Here is a 23,564-nt window from a genome sequence, read left to right as displayed (position 1 = left end):
TATCTCTTGCAGAAAGGGCATCGGAATGGAAATATGTATGCATGAAGCTCAGGGAGCTGTGCAAGTTGAAACTTTTAATAATAATAAATATCTCTTGTGCAAACAGGTTTAGTATATGTTCTATTTGCGAACCTGAATATAATGCCACCGAAGGACTTTACCGTTGTTAAATTCTAATCTCGATGAGTAGCTTGTGGAAGTTTAATATTCTCCCATTCCCAGCTTGTTTATGGTGAGTAAACACCGTCCTACATGGAAATTTAATTGCTTCGCACTAAGCATTGCTAAGATTCATAGAGAGAAAAAACTCCCATTTATAGCCTGAACTTCCTTCCAGCATAAAAAGCCTTTTACCCTAATTGAATTGGATACGCAGCCTACTTTGCAATCTGAAGCAGAAGATTTTTTATTCCCCTGCCAAGTAAGTGCGATAATTTAACCAAGCAAGCAAAGATCTGTATCGTCATTATCTGTCACATTGCATGTATGCTCGTTCGCCAGCCTACTACCATTTGAGGAGCAAACTTCTTAAGAATGAGTGGAGAAAAAAGGAATCCACCACTTAGACTAGATCAACTCGAAGGAAAAGTTTCCCGGTTTCCACCTCCGGTTCCTGTAGTTAGACAGACGGAGCTTCGAGTGCGGTGAGTGTCAACCGGAAAGTGAGAAACGGAAACGAAAAAAACACTTATGATATGTGCGAGAGAGAGAGAGCAAACGCTGCTGCTGTTTCTGCGTCGTATCTTGAGTATGTGCTGAATGGTGAAAAACCTTTTATACACTTTCGGCACACACAATGGCAAAAGTTTTCATAACTTTTTTTTCCCCCCTTTGCAGTCGCCACTCATCTCCCCTATTAGTCTGTTTTGAGCAGGCAGTGTATAGCAAATATGAACCCATTCACTTCGTGTCACTTTGGTGTGTTGGTCTCGTCTCCTTTTTTCTCGACCGCAAAGATAGAGCAAGGAGGACTTTGCGAAAACAATGCTTAAAACATACACAAAGAGACCGAGACCCCGGAAAATGTGCCCTTTTACAGTTGTGAGAAAAAAACGGAACTGCACAAGGAAAAAGGCGAACGGACGGAACCTATGACAGGAAATCTCCATAACACATCATTGAATTTATGATACTTTTAACTTTTACATTAAGCTTCTTAAGAGCAACATACTCGACTTTCTCCCACACACACACACACACACATATGGGTCCAACGATGATGATACACAATACCGGGTGGAAGATAAGTCCAGATAGGGGGAGAAAGTTCGAAAGCATACGTTCGGATCGGTTCATAATGTGGGATCGAGAAAGTCGACGTGAGTTTCCCCCCATATGCATATACAACGTAGTCAGGAGGAGGTGCCCAGGTTAATACGCTTCGCAAGTCTCGTCTTCCAGGGAATCGCTTTTCCTGTCGCTCTTCGGGTCTAGGTATATGCATAAAGTTTTTTATTGGCTTTTTTGCTTCGGATGCTGCTGCCTCTGAGGAGGCTCTTTGACTCTCCTCGAACGGAGGCAGTAGATGGTACTTCACAATAAGATAAATACCGTACTGCATGTCAGCTTGGAAATTTATGCTTGTTTGAGTTCGTTAAAGACTTCTTCAGGCTTTCGCTTACCCTCTCCACGTTTGAAGCCTTTGGAGCAGAAATTGCTCGAATCTGCACGAGAATAATGTGGCATACGCAGTGGAAAACGAAAAAAAAATCTATGTAAACGGGATTTGCTATTTGAAATTTAATAAAATCTACTAGCAATGAAAATGCATGATCCGCAGCAGTCAGAACAGACTTAGCACTAGTTAAATCAATCATTAAATGTTTCCTGGGATATCAAGAGAGACATACTGACTTGGCTATGCCAAAACGATATCAAAACTACGAAATCGAAAATTCACTGTATTACCATTAATAAATGAATGAAATCGCAAATTAAAACCACACGAAGCTACAGTTTTGTTACTTCACCCTGTAAATAATATCATAATTATTGTTCATATAACGGATCAAATAGTGCCTGAAAATAGTGAACCAAGTGTTATTATTTAGATTTCTGAGAAATCTGGAGATCTACAAAGCAAATAAATTACCATCATATCTCTGTTGATATCAGCAACAAGTGGTGTGAAGTAACTATTTAGCTGGGAACCCGTGAAGCTCTCGGTCCTTTGGTTGGCATAGAAGTTCTTAAGTGAGTGTGAAAACACAAGCCGCAGTGCCCTTCTTCGGCCCCATGGCCGGCCACAACCGTGCACCCTCCAGTGACCTACCGTATGGGGAAGCTTTGACTGAATGGTTGCTAGGCGAAGATGAGCTCGGACACCTGACGAAAGTAGTGATTTGTTGTTGTTGTTCTTTATTAGTGACATTTTACATCCAGCAGATGCATTCATGTCAGTTGAATTGGTTTTTGTGTAAACAGTGTGTGGGTGTGTGGGCCTCCCTTAGCTCAGTCAGTAAAGGCGCAGCTACAAAGCTAGACCTTGCTGGAGGTGGCTGGGTTCAATTCCCGGTCCGGTCTAGGAATTTTTCGGATTGGAAAATTTCTCGACTTTCCTGGGCATAGAAGTATGATTGGACTTGCCACACAATTATACCAATGCAAAAATGGTACAGGCATCTAAAGCTCTCAATTAATAACTGTGGAAGTGCATCTAGAACACTAAGTTGAGAGCACGCAATAAGCTAAAATGCGATAAGCAATAAGCTTGAAATGCGAAGAAGATGAAAAAGAAGTGTGTGGGTGTGTTCAGAGTGATGTGAGGGTGAGTGTTAGTGTTTACGATACAATTCAAAATTCACTTAGCTTTCTTATCGTTTGCTCGTTTCCTGGTTCATCGTTTGCATGCTCATCTCATGTTTTACACCTCTTCTTCATAAATTTCTTCTTTACTTCTTCTTTATATATATTCACCATCTTCATTCTTCATGATCTTCCATATATCTTTTCCACATTATTTCGCGATTTCTCCGTTCCTTCCTTGCGCTTCATCTTTATCTTCATTCTTCTGCATCTTCATACTCATTCATGTCTTCTGTAGTACTTTCATTTTCTGCTTCATCTTCATCCTTTTTCACTCATTCTTCTTCGATTTCCATTCAGCATCTTCTTCATGAATTCATTTGCTTCCAACATTCATCGGTAACTTTCTTCCGCTGCATCTTCTTCCATTTCCTGTCCAACATATTCTTCCATTCAGACTTCGTTTTTTTCTTCTGCATCGCTTGCTTTTTCTTCATCCTCCACTCCGTTTTCTTCCTACATCCTGCACTTTATTTACATTCTATCTTCGCCCTTCAAAGCTTCCGATAAAGTTTGGTTTCATGCAGAAACTTCAGCAACCACTTCTCAGAATCATCATCGTTGCGTAACGGCGTAAAAAGCTTGTGGAATCGATTCCGTATTTCGTCCTGGCCGCTTCAAATTTCCTGCAGTGCAGAATAATGTGACGAACGTCAACAACGGTCCCATGCGCAACCCTAGTATGACCAATGCGCAGACGAGTGAGTACGCGTTGATCGGCAGAGCTGTACTGCTCGATCCGCTTCTTCGTTTTCCTTTTGACCTCCTTCAGCTTCACATCTGTCAATTGTGCCCAACGTGGCTCCCATAGCTGACGAAAGACTTGGTTCGTGTTCTTGATGGAATCAATCCTTGGTACGGCGACGTTGATTGGTGGACTGTTTCGTGCTTCACTGGCTAGACGTTCTGTTTTTTCGTTACCGCGAATTCCGGCATGACCAGGGATCCAACAAAAGTGGATCGGCCGTCCACGTAATAAACGCTCGATTTCCTGGATCCACGGATGCTGTGATATTCCACTCTCTATGGTCGAAAGACAGCTGGTCGAATCAGACAGAATGATAATACATTCGGTTGATGCTCTTGCAGCGATGACGGCCGACTTGATTGCAAAGGCCTCCGCCGAAAACACGCTTCATTGTGACGGAAGACCTATTGCTTGCTGAATGCTGCTACTAAATACACCTGCTCCAACTATGTTCTCGCATTTAGAACCATCCGTGTAAATAGCCAAAGCACGGTTAAACCGGTTAGCCAGCAATTCCTGCACGATGGGACGCACTGTATTCGGGGGATCCCCAGCTTTCACCTGCCGTTTCCATCCCAAACAATAGGCGGCTTGGGTTCATACCACTCTCGGTTGGCGAGACGTGTCCGTGCATCGATGTTTGGAAGCTCTACATCAATCGTCGCCAGGCGATCGGACGCTCGATCCACAACTGGAAGATCGATATTTCTGGAATCCTGCTCCATCAAACGAATTGCAGCACGAATTATGGCTTGCATAACCATTAAATCGAACGGCAAAGTGCCTGCTTCAGCCATAATCGCTGGAATCGAACTGGTGACGTACGCCCCCGACGAAAGTAGTGATGGAAATGAACTCAGCCTCCGATCCTTTTTTGATCGATAGTGCAGTCATATTAGCCCTTTGATCTGTTGATGCTGGAAAAGTCCAAGCATCAATGGAGGCACGAGGTAGTCGATACATTCTTCGAACAAAGTCGCGATCACTCTGCTGTTGTTGTTGTTGTTGTTGTTGTTGTTGTTGTTGTTGTTGTTGTTGTTGTTGTTGTTGTTGTTGTTGTTGTTGTTGTTGTTGTTGTTGTTGTTGTTGTTGTTGTTGTTGTTGTTGTTGTTGTTGTTGTTGTTGTTGTTGTTGTTGTTGTTGTTGTTGTTGTTGTTGTTGTTGTTGTTGTTGTTGTTGTTGTTGTTGTTGTTGTTGTTGTTGTTGTTGTTGTTGTTGTTGTTGTTGTTGTTGTTGTTGTTGTTGTTGTTGTTGTTGTTGTTGTTGTTGTTGTTGTTGTTGTTGTTGTTGTTGTTGTTGTTGTTGTTGTTGTTGTTGTTGTTGTTGTTGTTGTTGTTGTTGTTGTTGTTGTTGTTGTTGTTGTTGTTGTTGTTGTTGTTGTTGTTGTTGTTGTTGTTGTTGTTGTTGTTGTTGTTGTTGTTGTTGTTGTTGTTGTTGTTGTTGTTGTTGTTGTTGTTGTTGTTGTTGTTGTTGTTGTTGTTGTTGTTGTTGTTGTTGTTGTTGTTGTTGTTGTTGTTGTTGTTGTTGTTGTTGTTGTTGTTGTTGTTGTTGTTGTTGTTGTTGTTGTTGTTGTTGTTGTTGTTGTTGTTGTTGTTGTTGTTGTTGTTGTTGTTGTTGTTGTTGTTGTTGTTGTTGTTGTTGTTGTTGTTGTTGTTGTTGTTGTTGTTGTTGTTGTTGTTGTTGTTGTTGTTGTTGTTGTTGTTGTTGTTGTTGTTGTTGTTGTTGTTGTTGTTGTTGTTGTTGTTGTTGTTGTTGTTGTTGTTGTTGTTGTTGTTGTTGTTGTTGTTGTTGTTGTTGTTGTTGTTGTTGTTGTTGTTGTTGTTGTTGTTGTTGTTGTTGTTGTTGTTGTTGTTGTTGTTGTTGTTGTTGTTGTTGTTGTTGTTGTTGTTGTTGTTGTTGTTGTTGTTGTTGTTGTTGTTGTTGTTGTTGTTGTTGTTGTTGTTGTTGTTGTTGTTGTTGTTGTTGTTGTTGTTGTTGTTGTTGTTGTTGTTGTTGTTGTTGTTGTTGTTGTTGTTGTTGTTGTTGTTGTTGTTGTTGTTGTTGTTGTTGTTGTTGTTGTTGTTGTTGTTGTTGTTGTTGTTGTTGTTGTTGTTGTTGTTGTTGTTGTTGTTGTTGTTGTTGTTGTTGTTGTTGTTGTTGTTGTTGTTGTTGTTGTTGTTGTTGTTGTTGTTGTTGTTGTTGTTGTTGTTGTTGTTGTTGTTGTTGTTGTTGTTGTTGTTGTTGTTGTTGTTGTTGTTGTTGTTGTTGTTGTTGTTGTTGTTGTTGTTGTTGTTGTTGTTGTTGTTGTTGTTGTTGTTGTTGTTGTTGTTGTTGTTGTTGTTGTTGTTGTTGTTGTTGTTGTTGTTGTTGTTGTTGTTGTTGTTGTTGTTGTTGTTGTTGTTGTTGTTGTTGTTGTTGTTGTTGTTGTTGTTGTTGTTGTTGTTGTTGTTGTTGTTGTTGTTGTTGTTGTTGTTGTTGTTGTTGTTGTTGTTGTTGTATATTGTTAAGTTCACACTTAGCTTCTTTACATATTTCTTGCTTCTTGTATTCCCATCCGCTATCATATTCTTTTCCTCTTCGACAGCTTCTGCTTCCCCTCCATCATCTTTTCATTTCCAGCTTCTTGGATTTCCATCCGCTTCAATCTTCTTTTGATACCCGGTTTCACCTTCTTTATCGCCATCTTCTTCATCCATGTTTGTGCCTGTATTCACTTTCCTGTCTTCTTCACCCCTTTTCGTTTTGCTTCGCGCTCTACTTCATCCTCTGCATAACCAGCTTCTTCTCCATCTTCTTCTGCTTTCTTCGCATCATCTTCTGTCATCTTCATCAGCTTCCATTTTTGCCCTTAGACAGCGGAAACTCTTCTTCGTTTCCTTGATATTCTTTTGTTCTTCGCTTGATCTTCTGCCCCACTTTCTTCAATTGGAGGCGAACCTGCCCCAGGCTGAAAGCCTCCCTAATAAAGATAAATCAATCAACCCGCTTTCTTCATCTTGTTCTCCGTTCATGTCTTCTTCTGCTCCCACTTTGTATGTTTGTTCTCCATCATCCTCTGCTTTCTTCTGTTGTCCTCAACGTCCTCTGAATATGCTTCTCTCTTTTCCTCGTTTTCGCAATGTTTGATAGATATTAGCTTCAAGCAGGAACTTCAGTGACCGCTTTTCATTGTCATCATCGTTGCATAGTGCCGTATAAAGACTAGTTGGATCGATCTCATGTTTCGTCCTGCCTGCTTCAAATTTCCTGCAGTGTAGAATTATGTGCCAGACATCTATAACCGTTCCACAGCATTCGTATGTCAGTGGCGATGATTTCTTCAATAGAAATTCGTGTGTCAGCCTGGTATGGCCGATGCGCAAACGAGTGAGTACTCACTGACTGGTCGGCAGAACTTTTCTGATCAATCCACTTTTTCGTGTCACGTTTTATCTCCTTCAGCTTGACTTCTGTAAGTTGCGCCCATCGTGCCTCCCACTGTTGACGGACGGCTTGGTTCATTACCTTAATGGCATCTTTTCCTGGAATACCGATATTGATTGGTGGATTATTTCGTGCTTCTCCGGCGAGTCGGTCCGCTTCTTCGTTGCCACGAATCCCGGCGTGGCCGGGAACCCAACACAAGTGAATCGGACGGTTTCGAACGGACATTCAATTTCTTGGATCCAGAGATGCTGCGATTTACCACTCTCTATTGTTGAAAAACAGCTAGCCGAATCTGACAGAATGATCACGTCATTTATTGCACTCGCCTCGGTGACAGCCGATTTGATCGCATAGGCCTCCGCGGAAAAAAAAAACGCTACATTATGACGGAAGGCCTATTGCTCTCTGCACGCTGCCGCTGAATGCTCCTGCTCCTACTCAGTCTTCACACCTAGAACCGTCGATATAGATAGCCGTAGCACGGTGAAACCGGTTTGCCAGCAACTCCTGAATGATGGGACGCACTGTATCTGGGGGATTTCCCGCTTTCACCTGTCGTTTCACGTCCCAAACAATGCGTGGCTTGGGAGCATGCCACACTCGATTGGCGTAACGTGTCCGTACAGCGATGTTCGGAAAATTTATATCAACCGCCGCCAGACGATCGGATACACGTTGGAAGACTGGAAGGTCAACATTTCTGTGAGCCTTTTCCAGCAATCGAATGGCAACTCGAGCTGTAGCTTGAAGAATCAGGAGATCGAACGGTAATGTGCCCGCTTCAGCCATGATCGCTGGAATCGGGCTGGTGACGTACGCTCCTGAGGCGACCCGGACCATCTGGTTGTAGATGGGTGCGAGAGTTTGCACAACCTTCTCCTTCGCTCTGCTGACAAGTCCGATACCTTAAAGAATGCGTGACGTAACGATTGCCAATCCTATGCACAGAAGAGGCTCGTGTTGCCCTCGTGGAAGTTTTTCCCCAATCATTTTCAGAATTCACACCCTTGAGACGCATGTAGTTTTAACAGTCTTACAATGCTGTTTGAAAGTCAGTGACCGGTTGAGGGTGACACCGATGACTTTCAAACGATTCGTCTTCGGTACAACTACACGATCGATGCTGATATTGGTGCTAGGTTCTCGACGGGCGTTGGGACTGCCGTACACGCTAAGATCAGATAACCCAAATGTAGGTTTACTTTACCCAATTCAGGCGTAAACTGCACAAACTCACATATGGGTAAATTTTTCAACCCAAATATGGGTAAATTTAAGTCAAATTTGCATAAAAATAAATCATTTATGGATCATAAGAACCCATATTTGGGTTAAAAAAAATTTACCCATATGTGAGTTTGTGCAATATACGGCCAATCTCGGTAATCTCTTTGTACCGTCTCGGTAAACTGATCTTAGCGTGTAGAAGATGTTCGATTTCGTTGCTGATATTTTGAACCCAACGCTCTTCGCCCACTTATCGACAGCTTTCACCGCGGCTTGTAGATCGCGATAGAGCGGTGAAGATTGGCTGCATCGCGACGAGGAACAACGTGACCGACAGCACTGACCCTTGGGGAGCTCCGTTTTCCAATGGCATTTCACTCGATAAATGTTCTTCCACGTTCACTCGGAATGCTCTGTCAGTGAGGAAATTGTTCAACACATTGAATATCCGCCCACCTATCTGCCACTTCCACAGAGTGCATAAAATGCCGTACCTCCAGGTGGTATCAAATGCCTTTGATATGTCGAGTGATGCTATCAATCAGTGTTCATCACGATTGGGAAGCGACCTATCCAACTCAGCGCCCAGCTCTAAACCTGTTTCAACCCCGCACCCAGCCCTAAAAGCTTGATGCCTTTTGTCTAATCGGCCTTTTGACTCCAACTCCGTCGTCAATCTACGATTCACCATGCGCTCAAACACCTTCGCGATACAGTTGGTCACAGTGATAGGTCAGAAAGCTGCAGGACCAGACTCAGATGAATGCAGCTTCGGAATCGGCACTATTATTCCGGTTCAGCATAGGATACCCTACAGAGTCAGGACCAGTAGAGACACTACGTCCTTTGTCCAGTGCCCACAGAAGCTCTTCCAAGGTGAAGTCCGAATTATAGATGTCGTTGGTGTTTGGAAGAAAGTCCACGCGTAGCGAATCCCCTTTTCCTACGTTTATTCGTAGGACGAAGAAAATCTAATGGCGTTTCAATGCGTTAGGACGGAATTGAAACTCGTAGGACGTATTTAGAATCAAAAAGCAGTGTTAAATTTTTAATAATATCTCAACATTGTTTGACTGTTTATCAAATCCAAGGTGAATAAATTTAGAAGTTATCTTTGATGAAAACATTCCATGTTTTGTTCAAACCCTTTCAAAAAAGAGAGGTGAAGTGCGGGATGTGCTTAGTAGGACGGAAATTAGATCAAAAACCCTACTACAAGTAACCATAACCGCTCGGTTTCGTTTGTCATCCTTCTTGCTCATTTTTTGTAAATGGAACGATGCAAGGTCAGCTCATTTTCGCATGGTACTTCTGTATAAACCGGGACACTTGTTTCAAAATGTTGCTGCTTTTCTCTGGGCTTCAAAATGTATGCATCTAACTACAAATGTGCACGGTCGTATTTTTCAATACTTCAGTATGATGATCTCCCAGATATTCAACCATGACACCAGGATGATCAGAAATTATTTAAAAAGAACCAGGTGATCTCCATGAAATCCTAAGGATATGTTTGCAAGACATATGGTAAGGAATGATTTTTCGACCTACCTTGCCATACAATTTTTTGCTACAAATGTGGTCTACTTTCACCTCCTCTCGGGTGTAACACAAATTACCAGTCATTCTGTATATCTATATTTCAGTACCATTGTTTGACATTGGTCTGGAAAAGATTTAATTGATCAGTACCGATCGAGGAAAAATCATAAAAACGTAAATTTCTGGCAAAGTTTATAAGACTTCGTTTATCTCGGTTGTTTGAAGATGTACGGCTTTTATGTATGCGGCAATTTCACATACAATTTTATGTTCTACAACTTTGCCAAAGACAGCAATCATCTCTCTTTCGAAATAAAAAAGTTTTTATCGCTGCGCCATCTTTGCGTCCAAATTTTAAACTAGGGGAAATGACGGCTGCGGAATGACAGACTATTTTCGGCAACCCAAATTGAAACACTATTTTCACTGGATTTTCTTACGAAAACACTTCGCTGAATGCATGCAAACGATTCTTTATGCTTTCAGCTTCAATTTGACTATATTTTTATCACTGAGAAAAAGCAATCTAGCAAGGTTTTCTTGAAATGCAACACACGCACTGCAAATTGTAGCTGATTTCGAGTTGCCGATAATAGAACAGCAGATTTACATGCAGTTCAAATGGAACGGTTGCCGAAGAAAAACTGGTTGCCGACAATACTCGCTCTCACTAGAGAAGATTGGAGCTTTGTAAAAGCGTTTCAAAACAGTTTTTGACAATTCTTTCGACTGAAATTGTTAGAGCAGCTGGCAGCAATACTGCATATGTGTGCATTCCTTAGAGAAAAAGGCTATAGAAAGAAGGTCGCTGCTTAGGTTGCCGAGAATACGTAAATTCCCCTATTTTTATCCACCAAATTGAAGTCCTAACTAATCCAAGAAACTTCACTGAAAACGTTGGATGCAATGGATGCAATTCTAGAGCGTAATTATCTTTTTCCTGCTAAATTTCATTCCTAGCCCACTGTGAATTGATAAAAATATGGCATAATGCCGTGGAAAATTTGCTCGGCAGAAACTCTTTGAATCCATCCCTTTACCTTCTCACCTTTCGCGGGGGCCATTTTTTGCCAATCCCTCACTACGTCCCTGTCTTTTAGTATAGAAAATAATATTTCTTTGTTGTGGAGGCATTTTGCCCCGCGTAGTTGAAGATTCTAGGATGTAGGATGTTTATTTCAACTTTCACTGATGAAAAAATAATTTCAACTTATTTCCAACTCCTTAAGCATCTGATATACCTACGTTATTGTTTCGGTAATTCAAAAACGGGTAAAATAAAGCCGATTTTCTTAAAGGAGTGCCTATAATACTTGTTTACTCTAGTTGCAATTCCGCTTTTCAATTCAAGTACACCTCCAGCTCGCGTATCGTATTGAACCCACATTTAGCGCCGTTTGTTACCCACTCATAGGCAGTGCAAAAGCAATTAACCCCACTGCACCTATTCCCATGCATACACCCCCCCCCCCCCCCTTCATCTTTCCCCCTATAGCATGTGAATGTCAAATCCAACTAGATCCCATTGTTAGCTGCGCTCCGCAAAGGTTCAATTTTCCAGGGCCGCCCGAAAGTGTCACTGTGCCGCATCGCTCAAACGTGGCTCACTTTGACCGCTCATGATGCTAGATATCCCCCATCGGCCCCGTAGCATGCCATGAAGCATCCAATCGAGTCGAACCGGCCAACTGCTGCAACTATGTATAAAACGCTATTCTCCCTATTATACGGTGGGCTACATTTTGCAACCACCGCCACACCCACACATCATGGTCCTTGTCATGGTTTCTCGACGCAGCCCTAGCCCTTGAACCTCGCTCTCTCTCTCTCTCTCTCGCTCTGTCTCTCGTTTGTTTCGCATGAAATATTCGACGAAATGTGTACATTGTCTCTGTTTGCTTTTCATTTATTTTAGTTCTAGATGAATGGGAAGGTAAATACCGGAGAGACCGACTGGAGGAGCAGAATCCCTTGGAACACACGAGTCAAAACCTTCTGATGCCTATATCCTACCTTACCTGTTCCGGTGGTGCGGGTCGCGAGGGGTTAGCCTTGGGACAATGTATTAGCACGTGCCGAGGGGTAGGAGAGAATTCGGCATCCCCTTGATGCTTTCTGTGTGTGTCAGCAAGACATCAACCGACCAAGGCAAAGCGCGCGCGAGATAGACAGAAAAGAAAATAATTAGGGATCAAAAGTGAAGATAAATGCGGATGCGGTGTCCCGTGGAATGAAACGACCGCCGTCGTCGGCGAGAGATTGTGTCGCGCTTTTCTTACGCTTTTCCACACTTTTAGCAGCACAGGGATGGAAGGAGAAAGGCGTAATAGAAATAGCCTCCGGGAAAAGGAGTGCTTGCTGCTTATTACATCTTCTTTCGCCGGGGAAGTTGAAGATGGGAATACATTATCGTCCTTGCGGTTGGGATCTTTAAATTATTTTCCACTTGCACGTCGTTGGCTGCGGCTGAACGGAACGGAAGAACAATAGGGACCAAAATGGGAAATATGAAAACAGGCAAGGGAGCGCGGAGGGGTTGCAATTTTATTAGCTTGTAAATTTTTCATTGCCAGACAGTGTGGCTCGAGACGAAGTTACATGAATAGTAATTTACGGGGCTCTTGTTGCGGAAGATGAGCTGTTTTTCTGCGCGGAATAATGAGGTTGTAAATCAGGAAAATAGTGAGTGAGCGGAGTGGGACGCACGAACCCTAACACAAACTATTCGCTCAGCTTGTCATTGCTAATGGATGACACTGGGAGTGTGTCTGCGAACATTATCGCTAAATTATGAACTGCTCAAGGAGTAAACATTTCGCTTGGTATTTGCATAACTCTCCCCAGCGGTGGAATGTATCAGTTTGGTTTCGTTTTCTTTATTATCGAGATTTTCAACCGTTGACTGGATTATCTGCTATGAGCTATGTTTCAATATAGGAAACTGATCGCCCTCTTAGGTTCTTAAGAAGTAGTTTGGTGCTGAGCATAAGCATGGTTGACCGCCCGTGGTTGCTGCTCCGTTTCTTGCAAAGATCAGCAGTAGTTGCACAGAGAGCCAATTGATGGTGCTTGGAACTAACGTTCATGCGAGGGTGGCCAGCGAACTGGGAAAACCGGGAAAAACTCGGGAATTTGACGAAAAAACTGGGAAAATTATTAAACTTTACCATACTGTACCATCAGTTTCCCGTTATGTTTTTTTTAGGATTAAATCACTCAGCAACACATATTTAAAATTGATTTTTCGTCCTATTACAATTTCCAATGTAAAGTGTATGAGCTTTAGAATATTGTTGGATTGTCGTCACGTCACCGTCGTTGTTGCACTGCATTCATTTGCTAAATTTGCTTGTTTAAATGCTGCATTAATCAAACTGATCATTGCCACCAGTGCGTAACCATATCCACTTTTTCGGGTAGTAGCTTGCGTGTTTCGTGTCGGTAAAACGTGAAAATAGTTTTTCGGTGAGCTTGTATATTGAACAATTAATTGTTAGTTGCGGAAGCCACTCCATTATTGTACAATGTGTGTAAAAATGCTCTCTGAGTATCGATCAGAAGGTCGAGCTATTCACCGTTTGCGAGGGAGATTGCGCCTGCTTTTTCCATGCTGACTGCGTTGGTTTGAGCGAAAGAGAAGTGATCGTTCTCTCGTTGAACATCATTTGGCTGTGCAGATTCCGGAGAGTGAGAGACGGCAGGTATAAGGTGAACAGCGGAGCGATCTAAAAATCAATTGAGGATGAAGTAAGTGAACTGAAAGATGCAGTTGCTGGAATCATGGACACTCTGGCTAAATTTGTACCTAATGATTCTTCGGTCGATCCTCCTTTGCTACATTCAACTCCAGTCTCCTCATTCGTGCTTCAGGATGGAACCAAGCAAAACGATATACACACTAAATCTAGCTCGGTAAAATCTCCAACAGCCGATTACCTATGCATTTACTTTTGTTGATATATCTGCAAAATATATGTTTGTTAGCTGATATTTCCGCAAAATGATATTTATTAGCTGATTCTCAGAAATTGTTTTACTGAATCTCAGCAAAATAAATTGCAGAACTACTCGGCTGTTGGAATCTCGGCGAAAAAATTTAAGTGTGTAGTGGTTCTCAAAATTTCGTAAAAAAATTGTAGTTTTGTTCCTTATCGCAAAATATAAAGCCCTATTTTTTTTTTGTCATTAGACCATTTCCATGCTAAAGTGGTTAAAAAAATCGATATCTAAAACAAATTCTTAAATTACTATTTTTTAAATGTCACAACTTTTGAACCACTGATTTCTAAGATCAAAATACCTTTCAATTGGTTTTTTTTTTTTTTTTTTTTTTTTTTTTGGGACTTTAACCGCTGTTACGGTCATTCATCCCATGAAGAAGTAGTGTTTATTTCAATTTAGATCGCTATGTTACAGCAAATTTAATAAATTAGTGTGTCTTAAGAATTTGACTAACTTTTTCTCTTCTCTTTCATCGGGGCTCAGGATATCTCCAATTGTTGATCGAAGGCCGCACTCCTGTCGTTGAACCTCGTATGCTCTGCAATCTAGAAGTATGTGTGGCACAGTTACTGCTTCCCCGCATGCTTGACAACGATTACTCTCTTGGTTGAACAAGTGTTGGTGTGTTAGCTTCGTATGACCTATGCGAAGGCGACTGAGTGCTCTCCTTTCGGTCGCCCCGTGTCTGTCCGGCCACTTCAAAGTTGATGATTTTATGGACCTTAGGAATGATGTATTATTGTTTCTCCACTTGTGGTCCCAGTCTTCGCGGATTTTGATTTTACAGCTACGAATAACATCTTCACTTGGCACCTCACTAATCGTTCCACCACCATTTTCTTCCTCCGAGTCTTCTGCTTTGGCTAGTGCATCCGCTTTCTCATTTCCTGCTATTCCTACGTGTCCTGGTATCCAACAAAAGGTCACTGATTTGTTAGCTATACCTTCCTCAATAGCCTGCACCCACGGATGACGGGATTGTCCATTTTGTAGTGCTTGTAGAACGCTGGCGGAGTCCGTGAAAATGACAGCATCTGAGTTTTCCGAACAAAGGTTTGTGACGGCATACAGGATTGCCATGGCTTCTGCCGAAAAGATCGAACATTCCTTTGGAAGGTTTCTGCTAATATTTATATTATCACAGGCGATCCCGAATCCAACGTGTTCATGAGTAACTGACCCATCAGTAAAAATGTGTTGATATGTCATGTACTTTGTTGCGCACGTCGCTAGGAATAGCTGTTGTGCTTTGGCAGGTGCGTCACCAACTTTGTATTGCGATTTAATACACCAATCGATGTTGGGACATAGGGCGTTCCACGCTCTATCTCCGATGCGGTGAAGTGTGGCGATTTTCGGGAGCGGTTTACCAGTGAGTTTTGTGTAGGCCGCTGTTGCTCTGTTTATTGATGGAAAACAGCTGTCTGTTGAGTTTTCATTTACGGATGATGGAGGAAAAACCTTGCTGATTTTTTCTGTCATGCGGACGGTTTTGCTGATAACGTTAAGGACCAATACGTGTTCAAAAGGAAGTTGTCCTGATTCAGCCATAATGGAGTCTATTGGACTAGTTCGGAAAGCCCCAGAGGATTCTCGAATAGCCGTGTTATAGAGAGGTTGCATATTTTGGATGTTTGTGCTACTACCGCCGTTGACAAATGTCATCCCGAAAAGGAGTTTCGGTAGCAGTACCGCATTGGAAATCTGTAGCAAAGTTTTCCTCGTACCACCATTCTTTCTGTTGCCCACAACCTTTAGGAGATTCAAAATGTTTTGCGTGGATCGTCGCATAGATGCTGCATGGCATTTGAAGTTTAGTCTTCTGTCAACGATAACGCCGAGGATTCTGGTATACTGCACTTCAGGTACCTCTGTATTATTGATTAAGACTGGGGGTAATACGGGGTGTTTACGCTTCTTACACAAATGCATGAAGCTTGATTTTTCTGCCGAAATGGACATTTGTGTTTGTTCCGCCCAGATCCCAAGCGATGATGCAGCTTCTTGAAGTTTCCGCCTAGCCTGCCTTGCATCCTCGTCGATAGCCAAAATCAAAACATCGTCAGCGTACACAAAAATTTGTAGCCCTCTAGGTATTTTCTCGAAAACCGATTCCATCAGCACAAGAAACAATGTAACAGAAAGGATTGATCCCTGTGGGACTCCGGTCGCCTGGGTTTTTCGTGACGACAAGCAATCACCTACAGCCACCCGAAAGCACCTGTTGGTTAGGAAATTCATAATGAACTGTAGCATTCGACCTTTGATGCCCCAGTTTACCAAAGTCGTCGTTATTTTATTTCTGTTAGCTTTATCATATGCCTTTTGCAGGTCTATCATCAAGACCTCACAGTGCTTTCCTTCATCAAAAGGTTGACGGATAGTTTTCTCTAGCGAAGCCAGATGGGTATCCACGCCTCTTCCTTTTCGAAAAGCAAATTGATTTTGATTAAAGTGACGGTGTTGCTCGATGTACTCCACCAGCCGTCGGTTGATCATACGCTCCATAGTTTTGCTGAAGCAACTCAACAGCGTGATTGGACGTTGATTGCCTAGTTTTTTAGGATCCTTTCCCGGTTTTGGTAGTGGAACTACTATCCCTTCTTTCCATGATTCTGGGATAGCACCGGAACACCATATTCTATTGATCGCTTCTAACACTTGAATTTTGATACGGAATGGTAAGTGACGGAGCATTTGGTAGCTAATATTGTCCGGTCCTACTGACGTGTTTCCTCCTTTGTCTAGCGCCCAGAAGAATTCCTCAACGCTGAAATCTTTGTTGAATGGATCGTTCTGGTCATTGATGAGGTCTTCATTCACAATTCCATCGACTGATGAACCAGATTCGGGAAATTGAGATACCGATTCAAAGAAACTAGCCAGGTGCTCTGAAATCTGAACGGGATCATCGATTGTATTTTCGTTAACGATTAGCACTGGATTTATGAAGATTCTTCTACCACGTAAAGCGTTCACCTTTCGCCACATTTCACTGCTGGGTGTTTGAGGATTGAAACCAGCTACGAATGTATCCCAAGATGTCTTCTTAGCTTCCTTGACCACTTTTCTCGATGCGTTGCGCGCCATCTGGAACTCCTTCAATGCTTGTTGTTTGCGGGGGTCATCATCGTTGATGCGTTTAAGTGCACGTAGTTTTTTTCGCCTCGTCTTTACCGCTGTTTTGACTTCGTTGTTCCACCAAGGTACTGCTCTGTTGCCTATCCTTCCCGATGTCCTAGGTATTGAATGTTCTGCTGCATAAACGATATTCTCGCTTAGTTCTTCAGCTGAGTAGGTTTGGTTTCGGTGGATACGCTCTAGCAGAATATTCTCATATTCTGGCCAATCAGCTTGTTCGTAGATCCATCGCCTTCGACAACGCGTTTTCGGCATTGTAATTGATGAGCTGACGATCACAGGGAAATGGTCACTCGTCCGGTTATCTGCGTCTACCTGCCACTGTAGTTTTGAAACGATTTCTGGTGATGCGATCGTAAGATCGATTGCGGAGGTAGCACCATTTCTAGGGTCTAGTCGCGTGTGTTCCCCGGTATTGAGGATGGTAAGGTTGTGTTGAGCTGTAATGTTTTCAACAATCGCTCCTTTTGCATCGTTTTTACAGCTGCCCCAAAGCGAGCTATGCGAATTGAAATCACCCATAAGGACAATGGGTGGTGGTAGTTCAGACACAAGACGCTCCAGTTCTATTTCCAACTGTTTAGGGGGCATGTGGCATGGAATGTAGACTGATGCGTACGTGGCTTTGATTGGGTGATCCACTTGGGCAGCTACCGCTTGTAAATCTGCGTTCACTCGAAGAAATTTATGCGGGACTGTGTGATGGACAGCGAGTCCTACTCCGTTCTGTGAGCTGGAAGAAGGTCCTGGTCGGATTGACCACTTATACTCGGTACGATGGAATTTGTTCATAATCTGTACTTTGGTGAGTCGTGTCTCCTGTACGGCGATCACAGTAGGAAGGTATTCAGCGACAATTAGCTGCAACTCTGCATAACGTTCCTTAAGGCCGTTGACATTCCATTGTACCGCGATGCAACGTTTTGTGAGATTATCCTCATTGTTTCTTCCCGAGTTTGCAGCGTAGGCACCACTTCTAAGGTGGAGGTTGTTCGAATAGCTGAAACCAGGAAAGGGTGACGCGGTAGTGGTGAAGGGTTGACTGGGGGGTATTGAATTTGAAATGGTACTTGCCTTGGGGGTAGTACGATCCACGTCGACTGCCGCCAGGGGCTCATCGGGTAAGCCCGGAACATCCCTGGTCAGGGTCGACGTGGAAGGCCTCGCGCTTGGCGAATCTGCTGCTTCGTTTGTTTTTGTGGTGTGAAGGTTGTTCGGCTGCTTTCCTATTGGTTGGCTCACAATACTGTTTATTGGTAGATGTGGTTGATGTGGTTCTGCAGTCGTTCCAAAAGTCCTCTGAGCTGATGTATTATCGATGGCTTCAACAGGAAGACCGGAGATGGGATGAGACGTTAGTTTATTGACGGCCTTGTCTACTATCCCCGGTACGACCTCTGCCTGTTCAGGCAGTGGAGGGGCTACTTTCATCTCTTCCCCTCCAAATTGAAGAAACGTATCGTTGGCATGCATTTCGGGAAGAGTGGCACTGTTACGAAATTCCAGATCGATTTCTTCATTTGTTGTTTGATGATTTTGTGTCAGATCCATAAATAGTTACGTAGTGATAGGTAGGGTCATTCCATTGGTGTTGCCAGGGGTCATGTATAGCTTGGTTCACACGTGGTTTAGGCTGTCTAACTGTCTATCTCAGCCATTTCATCGTCTGAAAAGTTTCTCATAGACAAATCGTCAGTTGCGTTAGTATGTAGAGTAGTGTCGCTTTCGTCGTTGCTGAATGATAAATTCAGTTCTTCACTTTTGTGAAGTTTTGGAGGTTTTCCGGAAAGCTTGGGGACGGTTCTTTTCTTATGTGCATTCTGTGAATCTTTTTCGGCATCCTTATTGTTACTTTGCAGTTCGCTTCGCTTTTGTGACCTAGTCAAAATACGATGGTTCTCTGTGGAGTTTGTTCCTGACGGCTGTTCCGGGATTTGTTTCTTTGACTGTGATTGGTCACGTAGATTTTTCTCTTGATTATGCTGCTGACTTTGTTGGACATGCTGCCTGAATTGTTCCTGTAACCTCTTTTGACCTTCCAGCACTTGGTTCAATGTTTGTTGAAGTTCTGTAACTTGTTTTCGTAGCTCCTGGTTTTCATTTAGCAGTAATTTATTAGCTTCATCCTTTTGTTTGACAAGATTGGTCAGTGCGATAATTTCGTCATTTTTCGCTTGGGCTTCGGTCAATCTTTGTTGCAGTGCATTTGCATACGTACCCTTAGATTTTGTCACTCTACTCTTGTACGCTTCTTTGGCTTCTGGGTATGTCAGGCCTTCGTCGGTTTTTATTTTTATTATTTCCACCTCAGTCTTATAAGCTGGACAGGAACGGTCGGCGGGTGAATGGTTCTGTTTGCAGTTTTTGCAGTAAGCTGGTTTGTCGCAGATTTCGGTTGATTCGTCTACATTGGAGCAATTTCGACATACGGTATTACCTTTGCACTTAGTTTTGGTATGACCGAAGGAGTAACATCTAAAACAAAGCATGGGTGAAGGGTAGAACACACGGGTTGCAACGCGCAAGGCACCGAACTTGACGTGTTTTGGTGGAACCGTTCCTTTGCACGTTAATATCATTGTTCCAGTGTTGATTAGACCTTCTTGAGTTCGACGAGAGATACGCCGTACATCCACAACACCCTGTTTCTCAAGATATTCCTTAATCTCTTCGATGTCAGTCTCAACCATATCCCAGCAAGTAACGACGCATCGGCATATGTTGCGCGTAGGGTGAAAAGTTACCTGAACTGGTGTATCATCAGTTAACTTATTCATGTTGAGCAGCTTTTCGGCCTGGCTTCTGTTACGAACTTGAAGGGTGTATTTCGTCCCGCGAGATTCTGATATGGCTGAAGCAATAGGTCCTCCAGCTGCGAGCTCAATAGATATCCCTATCATGAGAGGTTTTCTTGGGAGTGGAGCATTGTTTATGCCCTGCAGCAACAAATACTCCGCATCGCCGTGCTTGTTATGTCTATCGATCCAGAGAGGCAAGGTACGTCTATCTTTGTTTACATGGCTAGGACCGGGATTGCCTTGTGTGTTTCCCGGGATGTCCGGTGGTTTGGTGATCGATGGATCAGCCATCCAGATCAGAGACTCCTGCTGCTCGCAGCAGCTAGGAGGTTGACTGATTGTTACAATCGAAAGCGAAGTTGAACTCTGCGGTCGTCAATGATGAAACAGGATTGTTGTTATTCTCGGGTGTTTGTTTTTATCTCCTCGTTTAGCTCATACACTATATAGTTTATTCACAGCGGTACACAACGCATACAGTCTTGCAAATCCACTGTGGGGATCGACACACAGATATCCCAGAGGTTTTCAATACTGTTTATTGTCTATGTACTTCTGAGCACTACAACTATCTTCTGTGTCTAACAATTGTACGATGGACACCAAATTGCAATTATTCAGATCGCATTTACGATAAAACCAGCACGAAATTTCAGTATCATCTAGTTTCGCTTGATAAACGGACCGTAGCTGCAGTTAGTTGGCTCGTACTCGGATTTTATTCTGAACAAGAACGCGGAAAATAATCGAAAATATAGCCGGAGTAAGCGCGCACGAGGTACACTCTGACAATGAATGTCTTTCACTGTTTCAATTGGTTAAATTATTGGTTAAATTAAAAACAAGTTTTAGAAAAAATATAATGATATTAAAAAAATTGGGATTTTGTATTGAAAAAATTGATTGTATTTGTTTTTATTATGGGATTCATGATCTGTAGACAGCGCTCTCTGTGTTTTATGTATTTTCCTTAAACGTTTAGACTTTTTTACACAACATATAAGAAAATCCGCGATGTGTCTTTTTTCGTTTTTGAGTTATATTTTTTTGAACTTATCAAGATTTGGGTTTTCGCTCAATACTCCTATGTGACAAGACTACCATGCGTCTCCATTAATACATAGCTAACATAGTCACCTAAAAAAATTTAACTACCTTTCATTTGATATTGTTTACCAAAGATCAGCCCAGTGATTCAAAAGTTACGAATTTTTTAATCATTTTTGAAAAAAATCGAAAAATACCTTAATGACAACATAAAAAAAATAAGGGTTAAATACTTTGCAATAAGGAGCAAAACTAACATTTTTTGCGAAATTCTGAGAACCACTCAATCGTTTTGCTATGGAATGACTGGTCTGGTGTTCTAGGCGACATTGGCAGTTACGACGGCGGAATGCAACAGCCGAATGGTAGCTGCCGGATGGTAGCTGCCGGATGGTAGCTGCCGGATGGTAGCTGCCGGAAGGTGATGGCCGGATGGTCATGGCCAAATGGCGATGGCCGAATGGCGATGGCCGAATGGCGATGGCCGAATGGCGATGGCCGAATGGCGATGGCCGAATGGCGATGGCCGAATGGCGATGGCCGAATGGCGATGGCCGAATGGCGATGGCCGAATGGCGATGGCCGAATGGCGATGGCCGAATGGCGATGGCCGAATGGCGATGGCCGAATGGCGATGGCCGAATGGCGATGGCCGAATGGCGATGGCCGAATGGCGATGGCCGAATGGCGATGGCCGAATGGCGATGGCCGAATGGCGATGGCCGAATGGCGATGGCCGAATGGCGATGGCCGAATGGCGATGGCCGAATGGCGATGGCCGAATGGCGATGGCCGAATGGCGATGGCCGAATGGCGATGGCCGAATGGCGATGGCCGAATGGCGATGGCCGAATGGCGATGGCCGAATGGCGATGGCCGAATGGCGATGGCCGAATGGCGATGGCCGAATGGCGATGGCCGAATGGCGATGGCCGAATGGCGATGGCCGAATGGCGATGGCCGAATGGCGATGGCCGAATGGCGATGGCCGAATGGCGATGGCCGAATGGCGATGGCCGAATGGCGATGGCCGAATGGCGATGGCCGAATGGCGATGGCCGAATGGCGATGGCCGAATGGCGATGGCCGAATGGCGATGGCCGAATGGCGATGGCCGAATGGCGATGGCCAAATGGCGATGGCCGAATGGCGATGGCCGAATGGCGATGGCCGAATGGCGATGGCCGAATGGCGATGGCCAATAGCGATGGCCGAATGGCGATGGCCGAATGGCGATGGCCGAATGGCGATGGCCGAATGGCGATGGCCGAATGGCGATGGCCGAATGGCGATGGCCGAATGGCGATGGCCGAATGGCGATGGCCGAATGGCGATGGCCGAATGGCGATGGCCGAATGGCGATGGCCGAATGGCGATGGCCGAATGGCGATGGCCGAATGGCGATGGCCGAATGGCGATGGCCGAATGGCGATGGCCGAATGGCGATGGCCGAATGGCGATGGCCGAATGGCGATGGCCGAATGGCGATGGCCGAATGGCGATGGCCGAATGGCGATGGCCGAATGGCGATGGCCGAATGGCGATGGCCGAATGGCGATGGCCGAATGGCGATGGCCGAATGGCGATGGCCAAATGGCGATGGCCAAATGGCGATGGCCGAATGGCGATGGCCGAATGGCGATGGCCGAATGGCGATGGCCGAATGGCGATGGCCGAATGGAGATGGCCGAATGGCGATGGCCGAATGGCGATGGCCGAATGGCGATGGCCAATAGCGATGGCCGAATGGCGATGGCCGAATGGCGATGGCCGAATGGCGATGGCCGAATGGCGATGGCCGAATGGCGATGGCCAAATGGCGATGGCCAAATGGCGATGGCCAAATGGCGATGGCCAAATGGCGATGGCCAAATGGCGATGGCCAAATGGCGATGGCCAAATGGCGATGGCCAAATGGCGATGGCCAAATGGCGATGGCCGAATGGCGATTTAATCTGTATCTGGCTGACAAAATCTGTATCCTGGGCATTGGATAACCTTGAGGATTGCTTAACTGCAACCAGGTCCCAGGGCTTGTCTGTATCTTTACATTTTGAAAGATGCACACTAGTGATGCCAGTTGTGATGTAGCGGACCAAAATATTGTTGGAATTTAACTGCTAGCCAAAATAAATGTATGTATTTTAAAATCATGATTTTAACTATGAACTGTTTTTCTAATGGCTGAATTCATATTTTTTTTTTTCTGGTTCAAAACTTTTGGAATGTGACATCACACAGTAGTAGTACCTTTGAATTTGGCTTGATCGAGTGACGATTTTCTTTTCTTTAGATCAAGACGATGAAGTTTTGAAGAAGACAACGATATTAACTACCAGCACGCTGGATCAACATATAGCCATGATAGAGGGATAGAAACAGAACCATCATAACAGATTATCAGGAAAGCCCTTTAGTATGGGATCCCGGAGAAGAAGAACATTGGAAAACCAGCGCAAGGCATGATTTAGAAGGAAACGGTCGATCGGCGGATAATTGGCAAGAAGTGGCTAATAACTGAAGTGAGTTTAAAACAGCCACGACAAGATTGTTCACTGAAATGGTGAAATCAGAATACTCGGAAGATACTCTCAGTGATTCAAGTAGCGATGTTCAACTGAACATCCCGGATTTAAGAAGTTTCTCTAACGGATTCGTCTAATCAGCATCATAATAATATACCATTGCGCTACTGTCTAATTCTGTGATGGTAAAGTCAACTAACAGCTTCCCTTACTTTTCACCAATCTCGATCATTATTAACAGGTAAGTAAATATTCATTATATTCGACTAATACGTTATACTGTCATCACTGTTTCTGCTATTATTGCCACTAATTCATTTAGGC

General features: G+C 43.6%; 1 protein-coding gene and 1 pseudogene across 2 annotated transcripts in view; both read right to left on the bottom strand.

Moving 5' to 3' along the window:
* LOC135697463 (cytotoxic granule associated RNA binding protein TIA1) overlaps positions 1–23,564 on the bottom strand; it is a 1,329,144-nt gene that overhangs the window by 1,201,304 nt on the left and 104,276 nt on the right. The window lies entirely within an intron of this gene.
* LOC135697323 (GATA zinc finger domain-containing protein 10-like) lies at positions 4,444–6,096 on the bottom strand (annotated as a pseudogene).

This window comes from Ochlerotatus camptorhynchus, unplaced genomic scaffold, assembly GCF_037179485.1.
Source record: "Ochlerotatus camptorhynchus isolate MF236.1 unplaced genomic scaffold, CSIRO-AGI_Acam_v1.1 ptg000070l, whole genome shotgun sequence".
In the NCBI taxonomy this organism is placed as follows: Eukaryota; Metazoa; Arthropoda; class Insecta; order Diptera; family Culicidae; genus Ochlerotatus; species Ochlerotatus camptorhynchus.
Note: the sequence above shows the minus strand (reverse complement) of the source record. Positions and strands in the feature narration are given on the sequence as shown.